The sequence below is a fragment of the Solanum pennellii genome, chromosome 12, assembly GCF_001406875.1.
Source record: "Solanum pennellii chromosome 12, SPENNV200".
In the NCBI taxonomy this organism is placed as follows: Eukaryota; Viridiplantae; Streptophyta; class Magnoliopsida; order Solanales; family Solanaceae; genus Solanum; species Solanum pennellii.
Genome location: NC_028648.1, coordinates 47495997 through 47496221, shown reverse-complemented (window position 1 = coordinate 47496221; position 225 = coordinate 47495997).

Sequence of the window (225 nt, the reverse complement as noted above, 5' to 3'; positions counted from 1 at the left end):
GCTTATCTTAGTGGGTTATCTGATCAAGGCCAGACACCTCCAGTGTTTTCTGCACCAGCACCTCAGGTTCCGGAAGTACAGCAGGCAACTACTGCGGCTCCCCGCATGGATGCTCCATTGGACATAGGCACGTTTCCACGTCTGACTACTGGGCCTATATTGACAAATGATCAGCATGAACTTTTCAGTAAGTTCTTGAAATTGAAACCTCCAGTCTTCAAGGGT